This window comes from Lepidochelys kempii, chromosome 2 (assembly GCF_965140265.1).
Source record: "Lepidochelys kempii isolate rLepKem1 chromosome 2, rLepKem1.hap2, whole genome shotgun sequence".
Lineage (NCBI taxonomy): Eukaryota > Metazoa > Chordata > Testudines > Cheloniidae > Lepidochelys > Lepidochelys kempii.
Genome location: NC_133257.1, coordinates 220512073 through 220524893, shown reverse-complemented (window position 1 = coordinate 220524893; position 12821 = coordinate 220512073).

The window sequence follows — 12821 nt, the reverse complement described above, 5'->3', positions numbered from 1 at the left end:
ATTTTGGAGGATATACTTGTCAATAAGGCACCCCAGGAATAAAGAGATGTTATTCCAAGCTGCTGGTGGGACACCTGCAGTGTATGCAGCCAAAGCATTTGAACATATCATGACTGAGCAGCACATCTATGAGTGGAGCGAACTAGTTAGTTATGGAGGTGGCCCTTAAATATATGCCCTTCCCTGAAAAGTGACTATCTGGAGTTCTTGCTTCAGGAAGTTTGCAGCTTTCACTACAAGGCACTGGATCAGAATCCATGTGGGAATTAACAGGATGCTGGGTTATTTTACACATAGCTTACCTTGTTATGGCTGCATGCAAACACACTGAACTCCACAGCCTTCCTTCTCCCTGCTCCGACACATTTCTGAAAAAAAATGACCCCTCAGTCATACTTGGAAGAAATGATTTGGTCAATCACAGACTGCCTGGACTACCTCTAACTGAAATGTCCACTGCTTCCAGGCAGCTCTCTAAACTGTTGAGTGATTACTGAGCAGTAAACTTAAAGCCATTATTACTTTAAGGAAAACAGCAGTGACCCTAGCAAAAAATCTGTGCCTTTCCAGTTAAAACACTCTTTAAAGCTGTTCTCTACTGTTTGCATTTCCCAGTTTCTATTTTGAACTCCACATGGTGATGTGGGTATGGGGAATGCTAAGGTGCTTGCATACAATCCACCATTAGCAGATACATGCTCCTAGCTGGGGCTTCTCATAAATTTTGCATTGGTTTTTAGAGTGGAAATCCCTCCTATTGCTGTAGTAATAAGCTTTAAACTGGAGTCAGAAACATACCGAGCTTAGGGACAGCTTCTGTCTTCTCTGTCTTTGCTGTAGACTTGGCAGAGGGGCAATCCTCGGGGGACGAAACAAACAGCTCTTCCAAGTACAGATCCAGAATTTGCAGCTGATTCTTTTCCAGATGTAACTCTTCTGCCAGGTGAGAGCCGGCAGCAACCAGGGCCGGGTTCAATATCTAGGGGTTCCTTTTCAACAATACAACACAGAACCAGCTCAAGCCACCACCCAGTAACCTGGGAAAATTACGCACCACCCCTGGGCACCTCTGAGAGGCAATTAGGGTTACCAGATAGCAACTGAAAAAACGGGACGGGGGTGGGGGGATAATAGGCGCCTCTATAAGAAAAAGTCTCAAAAAACGGGACTGTCCCTTTAAAAACAGGACATCTGGTCACCCTAGAGGCCATACTTCCCCACTCGCAAGCACAGAGTCTGAGTGTAGAAAGGTTTCAGAGTAACAGCCGTGTTAGTCTGTATTCGCAAAAAGAAAAGGAGTACTTGTGGCACCTTAGAGACTAACCAATTTATTTGAGCATGCTCAAATAAATTGGTTAGTCTCTAAGGTGCCACAAGTACTCCTTTTCTTTTTGAGTGTAGAAAAGACTCTTTGAATGAAAGGAGAGAAGTCACACAACATTAATTAGGGAAAATGCCACAAGCAGGATTCATAAACGTGTGAGCAGGACGCTCACCCCAGAGTGCGTGGGGCAGAGTCTTCTGCTTCATGTTCTTAAGTTCTACAGCCAAAAGTTCCTTTTCTGTGCCCCTCTCTGCTCCCTCACCATCGCCCACTCAGAGTGGTTGTCCTGGGTCAGTGAAGAACCAGGTTTCAGAAGCACATCTGTGAGTTCACCTCCCACCCAGGGAAGAAGACACCTGGCTTGCTCCACCATCTGAGCACTTGCTCTGGCTGGCCGACCTGCCAGTCACTGCTCCTCACTGCCTGGCCACCCTGCCAGGCACTGCTCCTTGCTGCCTCCCGACTACTTACCACTTTCGCTGGTTGCTTCCGCTAGCCGCCCATCAGTCACCTCCTGCTGCCACCTGCCTCTCCGCTGTGACTTCTGTAGGTCAGTCTCTTAGTGATTTTTTGCTCTCAGCAGGCTGGGCAGAAACACTGCCCCAGCACAACTGATTTCAGCTCTCACTGAGTACTTAACATAACAAAAAGGCTCCTAATGAAGCCTATTTAGCTCTATCTTTGAGCAGTAGGGAGGAACAGGCTAAACCAGACCGGGGACCCTTAGGGAGAGGCCACACCTGCTTGCTGGGACAACTGTCCCCACCCTTCTTACTTTCACAGGCATCTGGCATTCGAGCCCCTGGCTTACCTAGGTTCTTTCAGCTGAGGGTGACCCCCTCATTTGGGACAGGTTAAGCACAATTCTGCTCCTTTATTCATACAATAATGACAACAATATTGATAACAGCATTTCACTACCCCTGCATTCAATACTAAAGTGATTTGTAACCCAACACCAGCCAAAGCTGTTTACTTTGAGCAACACCGCTCTATCTGCTGAGCTGAGTAGATGTGTTCATATAAATACAAGTTCATTCAGACCCTGATTACACATGCTCTTGGACTGGTTTTAGAAACAGAGTCACTTCATGTCCTTACTCAGCGCCTGGTTCCCACCAGTGCCCATGCTGGATTCAGGGGCCAGCAGGGCACCATCTCAGCTGACCAGGTCATCGTGCACCATGATGGACTCCGTGCTGGGGAGTGCCCAGCATCCAGTAAAACTCCTTATAAAATGGGCTTGAGGTCAGTGGGTTGCTCAAGGTGTGGTTCTGATCCCTCATCTTCTGCTACTTGCTCTTCAGTCTTTTAATCCACTCTCTGCACCACTCACCAGTCCAGAGAGCGGAAAAGCTGGTAGCTTTGCAAATTATCTGCTGGTAAATATGGTCAGTCCTAGTACTTTTGCTAAAGTCCACAGTTTTGCTGGCCTTGCTACAGAGATTCACTAAAATCTGGCTGTGCTCCCACAATCATGAAGCAGTGCACTTTGCAAAAGGCTTGTTCTGTTTGTTCTCCATTACAAACACAGAAGGCTCTTTGATAGTGTGTTTGCAGCTCGGTGGTCAGAAGACAATGGAAAGTTTAATACTGACTCACTGAGCTGCTGATGTATGCAAAGAGAGATGGATTCCATTTTCAATTGAGTAGATTTGAGATTGATGGGATAGAGAGGACAAAGGATGTTGGCCCATGTGATTGCAGAATACTTTTGATGGACTCCCAGGACATAAGTCAGGCAGGGCTGTATCTATACTGCAAAGCAATAGGGCTCAAACCTTGGGTCATGGCTTGACACGGGAGCAGACCCTTCAGCCCCACAGCATCCTAGGACCGAAGTCTGAGAGATGTGTGTAGATGGAAGTGGGGGTTGGACTCAAGCCTGAGGCTGAGCCTGGGCTGACATTGCACTCTGTGTAAAGAACAGTTTTACCACACGCCGGTAATTTGTAAACCTTCTGTAACATTTAAACTTTTTGGAATGAAAGCAATCATAAGAAATTTCAGTCCAAAGATCTTTTTCCCTAAAAAGGAATAAATTACCAGAAAACACAGAAATAAAAGTGCCAAACTATAGAAGCATTAGTGCAAGACTTTAACAGAAGTATTGTTAGAGCTTTAACTAGAGTAGTTCAAACTGTACTTAAACAGGGCAATGAGCACAGCCATCCCCTTTTTTGTGAGCTATTAAAATAATGGCAATTTATCTGTGTGAACTTGAGAAACTCTGACTCCAGTTACTGTTTGAACACCTGTATCACTCCATTCGCTGTATATTTTTTGTTGTTCTTGACTGTGACAAATAAGAACATAAGAATGGCCATATTGGGTCAGACCAAAGGTCCATCCAGCCCAGTATCCTGTCTACCAACAGTGCCAATGTCAGGTGCCCCAGAGGGCATGAACCTAACAGGTAATGATCAAGTGATCTCTCTCCTACCATCCATCTCCACCCTCTGACAAACAGAGGCTAGGGACACCGTTCCTTACCCATCCTGGCTAATAGCCATTAATGGACTTAACTTCCATGAATTTATCCAGTTCTCTTTTAAACCCTGTTATAGTCCTAGCCTTCACAACCTCCTCAGGCAAGGAGTTCAACAGGTTGACTGTGTGTTGTGTGAAGAACTTCCTTTTATTTGTTTTAAACCTACTGATCATTAATTTCATTTGGTGGCCCTTAGTTCTTATATTATGGGAACAAGTAAATAACTTTTCCTTATTCACTTTCTCCACACCACTCATGATTTTATATACCTCTATCATATCCCCCTTCAGTCTCCTCTTTTCCAAGCTGAAAAGTCCTAGCCTCTTTAATCTCTCCTCATATGGGACCATTCCAAACCCCTAATCATTTTAGTTGCCCTTTTCTGAACCTTCTCTAATGCCAGTATATCTTTGAGATGAGGGACCACATCTGTATGCAGTATTCAAAATGTGGTCTGTCATAAATATAAAGAGAAGGGTAACCACCTTCTGTATACAGTGCTATAAAATCCCTACTGGCCAGAGGCAACATCCTGTTACCTGTAAAGGGTTAAGAAGCTCAGCTAACTTGGCTGGCACCTGACCCAAAGGACCAATAAGGAGACCGATACTTTCAAATCTTGGGGAGGAGAGAGGGGAAGGGTTGTGTTTGTGCTCTTTGTTTACGTGGTTGTTCTCTCTTGGGACTGAGAGAGGCCAGACAGAAATCCATCTTCTCCAGCCCATCCTAATCCAAGTCTCCAATATTGCAACCAGTATAGGTAAACCAGGCAAGAAGGATTAGTTTATCTTTTGTTTTATGTGAATTTTCCCTGTGTTAAGAAGGAGGTTTATTCCTGTTTTCTGTAACTTTAAGGTTTTGCCCAGAGGGGGATCCTCTGTGTTTTGAATCTGAATACCCTGTAAAATACTTTCCATCCTGATTTTACAGAGATGATTTTTACCTTTTTGTTTTGTTTTTTAATAAAATCCTTCTTTTAAGAACCTGACTGATTTTTCCATTGTTCCAAGATCCAGGGGTTTTGGTCTTCGATGATTTTGTAACAAATTGGTTAGGATATTATTCTCAAGCCTCCCCAGGAAAGGGGGTGTGTAGGGCTTGTGGGGGGGGGGGATATTTTGGGGGAAGACGTCTCCAAGTCGTCTCTTTCCCTGTTCTTTGTTAAAATGCTTGGTGGTGGCAGTATATTGTTCAAGGACAAGGCAAAGTTTGTACCTTGAGGAAGTTTTTCACCTAAGCTGGTAAGAATAAGCTTAGGGGTTCTTTCATGTGGGTCCCCACATCTGTATCCTCGAGTTCCAAGTGGGGAAGGAACCCTGACATGGTGGCAGAGCGGTGGGATCATTTTGAGCTAGAGATCATTTTGAATCAAAAGCACAGACCTGAAGAGCGTTTTTTTTTTTTTAAGCTGAGAGCAGCTAGAGGGTTTTCTGTCTATCTGCCTGGAGACAGAGGTGATAGTTTTTTACAGAGGGATTTTTCTTTTTTGAGCTGGAGTTTCCTCGACCTAAAGGCAGGATAGTTAACCTCCTTTAGGAAAATTCACAAGTTCCCCTCCCAACTCTTGGGTATAGCTAGAGTTAAGCACAAGAAAGCAGGAAAATGACTATCAGTGAAGCAGCTAATAAACTAGAGCTGGCCAGATTCAAAGCTGAAGAGAAACAAAAAGAGCATGATAGACAGATGGCCTTAAGGCACTTGGAGATGGAGGCAGAAAAAGCCAGAGTGGAGGCAGAGGAAGCTGCCCACTAGAGAGCTATGGAGGCAGAAAAAGCCAGAGTGGAGGCAGAGGAAGCTGCCCACAAGAGAGCTATGGAGAAGAAAGAAAAAGAGAGGAAGCATGCACTGGAGATGGAGAAGGCAAGGGCTCAGCAGAATATACCAACCAACCCTAGCAATCCTTCTCCAAGTACTGCTTCCCATCCCAGAAAGTTCCCCACCTACAAGGCAGGCGATGATACCGAGGCCTTCTTAGAAAACTTTGAAAGGGCCTGCCTTGGGTACAGCATCTCTACAGACCAGTACCTGGTAGAGCTGAGGCCACAGCTCAGTGGACCCTTAGCAGAGGTGGCAGCTGAAATACCTGAGGAACACATGAACAGTTATGAACTTTTTAAAACCCAGGCGAGAGTCAGAATGGGGCTAACACCCGAGCCTTCCCGTCAGTGGTTCAGAGCCCTAAGGTAGAAACCAGACATGTCATTTACCTGACATGCCTACCACATTGTGAAACATTGGGATGCCTGGATATCAGGAGCAAGTGTTAAATCTCCAGAAGAGTTGCCCTTCCTAATGCAAATGGAGCAGTTCTTAGAGGGTGTTCCTGAGGAAACAGAAAGGTACATCCTAGATGGGAAGCCCAAAACTGTAATCGAGGCGGGGGAGATTGGAGCCAAATGGGTGGAGGTGGCAGAAAAGGAAAAAACTAGTAGCAGTTGGAGCGAATAACAGAAGGGGCAACCCGAAACAAAACTATCACTGGGGGCAACCCAAGGCCCCACCTACATCCCAAGGAAAACCCCAGGCACCTTATCGTCCCACCACACCATTCTCCAGCAACCCACCATGCCCCAGTGACCAGTCAACTGGGCGATGTTTTAAATGTAATGAGCTGGGGCATGTGAACTGCCCCAAGAACCCCAACAGATTACAGTTCATTGCACCAGGGTCACACCAAAGGTCCTCAGGCCCAGATGCCTCCCAGACACCCTTAGAGCGAAGGGAAACTGTGAGTGTGGGCGGGAAGAAGGTTATAGCGTGGAGGGACATTGGAGTGCAGGTGTCAGCTATCCATCATTCCTTAGTGGACCCCAACTTAATCAACCCAGAGGTCCAAGTGACAATTCAACCCTTCAAGTCCAACTCTTTTGATTTGCCTACAGCCAAGTTGCCTGTCCAGTACAAGGGCTAGTCAGGAATGTGGACTTTTGCAGTCTATGATGATTATCCCATTCCCATGCTGCTGGGGGAAGACCTGACCAATCAGGTAAAGCTGGCCAAGAGGGTGGTAATGGTCACCCGCAGCCAGACTAAGCAAGCTTCCACACCTATCCCTGTTCCTGAGCCTTCCACCAGGGCCCCGTCTGTGTTACCAGAGACCCAGATGGAGGTGGTGGAACCAGATCCCCTGCCAACGACTGCAACGGCCGTAGTGGATCCAGTCCCAGAGACCCAGCCAAAGCCAGTCCCCAAACCGAAACTGGTGAAGCAACCAGCACCAAAACCATTGCCAGCACTGAGTCCAGCGCTTACAACCCCGTCTACAGCTCCAACACCAGAGGGCACCACCGAGCCTGCACAGAAGAAGCAGCAGATGACCCTACAAAAGAGGCTCAACCAAAGCCTGAAATACTCCATAGTGCACCAGTAGAGAGTGGTTCACCATCAACGGAAACAGCCCCATCACCTGCATCACTTCCAGAGGGACCAGGCCCAGGTCCACAATCCAGTGAGGAACTGATGTCTCCAGCATCAAGGGAACAGTTCCAGGCCGAACAGGAAGCAGATGAAAGTCTCCAGAGAGCTTGGACGGAGGAATGGAGCAACCCACCGCCTCTCAACTCTTCTAATCAATCCTGGGTTTGTTGTAGAAAGAGGACTTTTATACAAGGAAACTCTTTCTGGTGGGTACCGGGAAAACTGGCATCCTCAGAGACAGTTGGTAGTTCCAACTAAGTACTGGGAAAAGCTCTTGAGCTTAGCCTACAATCATCCTAGTGGCCAGGCTGGGGTGAACAGGACCAAAGACCATTTGGGGAGTTCATTCCAGTGGGAGAGAATGGGCAAGGATGTTTCTGCCTATGTCCGATCTTGTGAGGTATGCCAAAGAGCGGGAAAACCCCAAGACCAGGTCAAAGCCCCTCTCCAGCCACTCCCCATCATTGAGGTTCCATTTCAGCAAGTAGCTGTGGATATTCTGGGTCCTTTTCCGAAAAAGACACCCAGAGGAAAGGAGTACATACTGACTTTCATGGATTTTGCCACCCAATGGCCAGAAGCAGTAGCTCTAAGCAACACCAGGGCTAAAAGTGTGTGCCAGGCACTAACAGACATTTTTGCCAGGGTAGGTTGGCCCTCCAACATCCTTACAGATACAAGAACTAATTTCCTGGCAGGAACTATGGAAAGCCTTTGGGAAGCTCATTGGGTAAATCACTTGGTTGCCACCCTTTACCATCATCAAACAAATGGCATGGTGGAGAAGTTTAATGGAACTTTGGGGGCCATGATATGTAAACTCATAAATGAGCACCCCAATGATTGAGACCTAGTGTTGCAGCAGTTGCTCTTTGCCTACATAGCTGTACCACATCCCAGTTTAGGGTTTTCCCCATTTGAACTAGTATATGGCCGTGAGGTTAAGGGGCCATTACAGTTGGTGAAGCAGCAATGGGAGCGGTTTACACCTTCTCCAGGAACTAACATTATGGACTTTGTAACCAATCTACACAACACCGTCTGAACCTCTCTAGCCCTTGCTAAACAAAACCTACAGGATGCTCAAAGAGAGCAAAAAGCCTGGTATGATAAACATGCCAGACAGCGTTCCTTCGAAGTAGGGGACCAGGTCATGGTCTTAAAGGCGCTCCAGGCCCATAAAATGGAAGCGTCGTGGGAAGGGCCATTCAGGGTCCAGGAGTGCCTAGGAACTGTTAATTATCTCATAGCATTCCCCACCTCCAACCGAAAGCCTAAGGTGTACCATATTAATTCTCTAAAACCCTTTTATTCCAGAGAATTAAAAGTTTGTCAGTTTACAGCCCAGGGAGGAGATGATGCTGAGTGGCCTGAAGGTGTCTACTATGAAGGAAAAAGTGCTGGTGGAGTGGAAGAGGTGAACCTCTCCATGACCCTTGGGCGTATGCAGAAACAGCAGATCCAGGTGCTGTGCACTAGCTACGTGCCGACGTTCTCAGCCACCCCAGGACTGACTGAACAGGCATACCACACCATTGACACAGGTAATGCTCACCCAATTAGAGCCCAACCTTACAGGGTATCTCCTCAAGCTAAAACTGCTATAGAATAGGAGATCCAGGATATGCTACAGATGGGTGTAATCTGCCCCTCCCGCAGTGCATGGGCATCTCCAGTGGTTCTAGTTCCCAAACCAGATGGGGAGATATGTTTTTGCATGGACTACCATAAGCTAAACGCTGTAACTCGCCCAGACAACTATTCAATGCCATGCACAGATGAACTATTGGAGAAACTGGGACGGGCCCAGTTCATCTCTACCTTGGACTTAACCAAGGGGTACTGGCAGGTACCGCTAGATGAATCTGCCAAAGAAAGATCAGCCTTCATCACACATGTCGGGCAGTATGAATTTAATGTACTCCCTTTTGGGCTGCGGAATGCACCTGCCACCTTCCAAAAACTTGTAGATGGTCTCTTAGTGGGATTGGGAGAATATGCAGTTGCCTACTTTGACGATGTGGCCATATTTTCGGATTCCTGGGCAGAACACCTGGATCATCTACAAAAAGTCTTTGAGCGCATAAGGGAGGCAGGACTAACTGTTAAGACTAAGAAGTGTCAAATAAGCCTAAACAGAGTGACTTACCTTGGACACCAGGTGGGTCAAGGAACTATCAACCCCCTACAGGCCAAAGTGGATGTTATCCAAAAGTGACCTGTCCCAAAGTCAAAGAAACAGGTCCAATCCTTCTTAGGCTTGGCCGGATATTACAGGCAATTTGTACCACAATACAGCCAAATTGCCGCCCCACTGACAGACCTAACCAAAAAGAAACAGCCAAATGCCGTTCAGTTGACCGAAGAGCGTCAGAAGGCCTTTAACCAGCTTAAAGCGACACTCATGTCTGACCCTGTACTAAGAGCCCCAGACTTTGACAAACCGTTCCTAGTATCCACAGGTGCGTCCGAGTGTGGTGTGGGAGCAGTCTTAATGCAGGAAGGACCAAATCAAGAGCTCCATCCTGTCATGTTTCTCAGCAAGAAGATGTCTGAGAGGGAAAGCCACTGGTCAATCAGTGAAAAGGAATGTTACGCCATTGTCTATGCTCTGGAAAAGCTACGCCCATACGTTTGGTGACGGTGTTTCCACCTGCAAACCGACCAGGCTGCGCTACGGTGGCTTCATACCGCCATGGGAAATAACAAAAAACTTATTCGGTGGAATTTAGCTCTCCAAGATTTTGATTTCGACATCCAACACATCTCAGGAGCTTCTAACAAAGTGGCTGATGCACTCTCCCGTGAAAGTTTCCCAGAATCAACTGGTCCAAATAGTCCTTAAGATGCGAGAAATACTGTTAGTCTTTATACAGTTAGTAGTATATTTAGAGATGCATGTGTCTTATTGACTCTGTTTTCTCCTAGAGCTCCAGGAAGAAATCACAGCCAGTGTTTCACCCTATGTCTTAAATATAAAGGGAAAGGTAACCACCTTTCTGTATACAGAGCTATAAAATCCCTCCTGGCCAGAGGCAACATCCTATTACCTGTAAAGGGTTAAGAAGCTCAGCTAACCTAGCTGGCACCTGTCTGAGGGAGACAAACACCTATAAGATCTCTATCAAACATTCTTAAAGCTACAATACCCACCTGCTAAAGTGAAAAAAACAGATTGACAGAGCCAGAAAAGTACCCAGAAGTCACCTACTACAGGACAGGCCCAACAAAGAAAATAACAGAACACCACTGGGTGTCACCTTCAGCCCCCAACTAAAACCTCTCCAGCGCATCATCAAAGATTTACAACCTATCCTGAAAAACGATCCCTCACTCTCACAGATCTTGAGATACAAACCAGTCCTCACTTACAGACAGCCCCTCAACCTGAAGCAAATACTCACCAGCAACCACACAACAAAAACACTAACCCAGGAACCTATCCTTGCAACAAAGCCCGTTGCCAACTGTGCCCACATATTTATTCAAGTGACACCATCATAGGACCTGTCATAAATATAAAGAGAAGGGTAAACACCTTTAAAATCCCTCCTGGCCAGAGGAAAAACCCTTTCACCTGTAAAGGGTTAAGAAGCTAAGATAACCTCACTGGCACCTGACCAAAATGACTAATGAGGAGACAAGATACTTTCAAAGCTGGAGGGGGGAGAAACAAAGGTTCTCTCTGTCTGTGTGATGCTTTTGCTGGGAACAGAACAGGAATGGCGTCTTAGAACTTAGTAAGTCATCTAGCTAGATATGCGTTAGATTCCGTTTTCTTTAAGTGGCTGATAAAATAGCTGTGCTGAATGGAATGTATATACCTGTTTTTGTGTCTTTTTGTAACTTAAGGTTTTGCCTAGAGGGATTCTCTAGGTTTTGAATCTGATTACCCTGTAAAGTATTTACCATCCTGATTTTACAGAGGTGATTCTTTTACTTTTTCTTCTATTAGAATTCTTCTTTTAAGAACCTGATTGCTTTTTATTGTTCTTAAGATCCAAGGGTTTGGGTCTGCGTTCACCTATGAAAATTGGTAAGGATTTTTATCAAGCCTTCCCCAGGAAAGGGGGTGTAGGGTTTGGGGAGGATTTTGGGGGGAAAGATGTTTCCAAGTGGGCTCTTTCCCTATTATATATTTGTTAGACGCTTGGTGGTGGCAGCAATAAAGTCCAAGGGCAAAAGGTAAAATAGTTTGTACCTTGGGGAAGTTTTAACCTAAGCTGGTAAAAATAAGCTTAGGAGGTTTTCATGCAGGTCCCCACATCTGTACCCTAGAGTTCAGAGTGGGGAAGGAACCTTGACAGGACCTAAATCACATTAGCCACGCCATCAGGGGCTTGTTCACCTGCACATCTACCAATGTGATATATGCCATCATGTGCCAGCAATGTCCCTCTGCCATGTACATTGGCCAAACCAGACAGACAGTCTCTACGCAAAAGAATAAATGGACACAAATCTGACATCAGGAATCATAACATTCAAAAACTGGTAGAAGAACACTTCAATGACTCTGGCCACTCAGTAAAAGATTTAAGGGTGACAATTTTGCAACAGAAAAGCTTCAGAAACAGACTCCAATGAGAAACTGCTGAGCTTGAATTAATATGCAAACTAGATACCCTTAACTTGGGTTTGAATAGAGCCTGGGAGTGGTTGGGTCATTACACATATTGAATCTATTTCCTTAAGTTAAGTATCCTCACACCTTCTTGTCAACTGTCTAAATGGGCCATCTTGATTATCACTACAAAAGTTTTTTTTCTTCTGCTGATATAAGCTCATCTTAACTAATTAGCCTCTCACAGTTTGTATGGTAACTTCAACTTTATATGTTTCATTCTATGCATCCGATGAAGTGGGCTGTAGCCCACAAAAGCTTATGCTCTAATAAATTTGTTAGTCTCTAAGGTGCCACAAGTACTCCTTTTCTTTTTGCGGATACCGACAAACATAGCTGCTACTCTGAAATAAGGAGTCAGATACTTTCAAATCTTGGGGAGGGGAAGGGTTGTGTTTGTGCTCTTTGTTTACATGGTTGTTCTCTCTTGGGACTGAGAGAGGCCAGACAGAAATCCATCTTCTCCAACCCATCCTAATCCAAGTCTCCAATATTGCAACCAGTATAGGTAAGCCAGGCAAGGCAGATTAGTTTATCTTTTGTTTTATGTGAATCTTCCCTGTGTTAAGAGGGAGGTTTATTCCTGTTTTCTGTAACTTTAAGGTTTTGCCCAGAAGGGGATCCTCTGTGTTTTGAATCTGAATACCCTGTAAAGTATTTTCCATCCTGATTTTACAGAGATGATTTTTACCTTTCTTTTTGTTTTGTTTTTTTAATAAAATCCTTCTTTTAAGAATCTGACTGATTTTTCCATTGTTCCAAGATCCAGGGGTTTTGGTCTTTGATGATTTTGTAACAAATTGGTTAGGATATTTTTGCTCAAGCCTCCCCAGGAAAGGGGGTGTGTAGGGCTTGTGGGGGGGCGATATTTTTGGGGAAGACGTCTCCAAGTCGTCTCTTTCCCGGTTCTTTGTTAAAATGCTTGGTGGTGACAGTATATTGTTCAAGGACAAGGCAAAGTTTGT